The sequence below is a fragment of the Chrysochloris asiatica genome, unplaced genomic scaffold, assembly GCF_000296735.1.
Source record: "Chrysochloris asiatica unplaced genomic scaffold, ChrAsi1.0 scaffold00053, whole genome shotgun sequence".
In the NCBI taxonomy this organism is placed as follows: Eukaryota; Metazoa; Chordata; class Mammalia; order Afrosoricida; family Chrysochloridae; genus Chrysochloris; species Chrysochloris asiatica.
Window position 1 is genome coordinate 19,014,504 of NW_006408571.1, and position 557 is coordinate 19,015,060.

Below are 557 nucleotides of genomic sequence, written 5' to 3' on the forward strand. Positions count from 1 at the left end.
TCTTGACTGCTGCTTCCATGAGTGTTGATGGATGATCCAAGCAAACTGAAATCTTAGACAACTTCAATCTTTTCACCATTGATATGGATGTTGTTTATTGGTCCAGTGATGAGGATTTTTTCTTTACATTGCAGTGCAACCCATACTGAAGACTGCGGGCTTTGATTTTCTTCAGTAAGTATTTTAAGTCCTCTGCACTGTCTGCATATCGCAGGTTGTTAATGAGTCTTCCTCCAACCCTGATGCCACGTTTTTCTTCATATAACCCAGCCTCTCGGATTATTTGCTCAGCTACAGGAACACAGCAGCTCACATATAAACCAAATAGTTGTAATGTGGAAGGAGCATTTCTTAAAAGAGGTGGACAGTGTTCCTAGCAGAAGAGTGAAATGTGTCAGACAGACAAAACAACAGAGATTCCCTATAAATAGTGTAACCGGAGCTCCAAAATGACTCATGTAGGTGAAGGAAGTAGAAAGAAGCTGAAAGGAAGAAAAACATTAGGAGAACATTTTAAAGTGAGGTAGCTACCCGCCCCCCCAAAACTGAGACTCGGT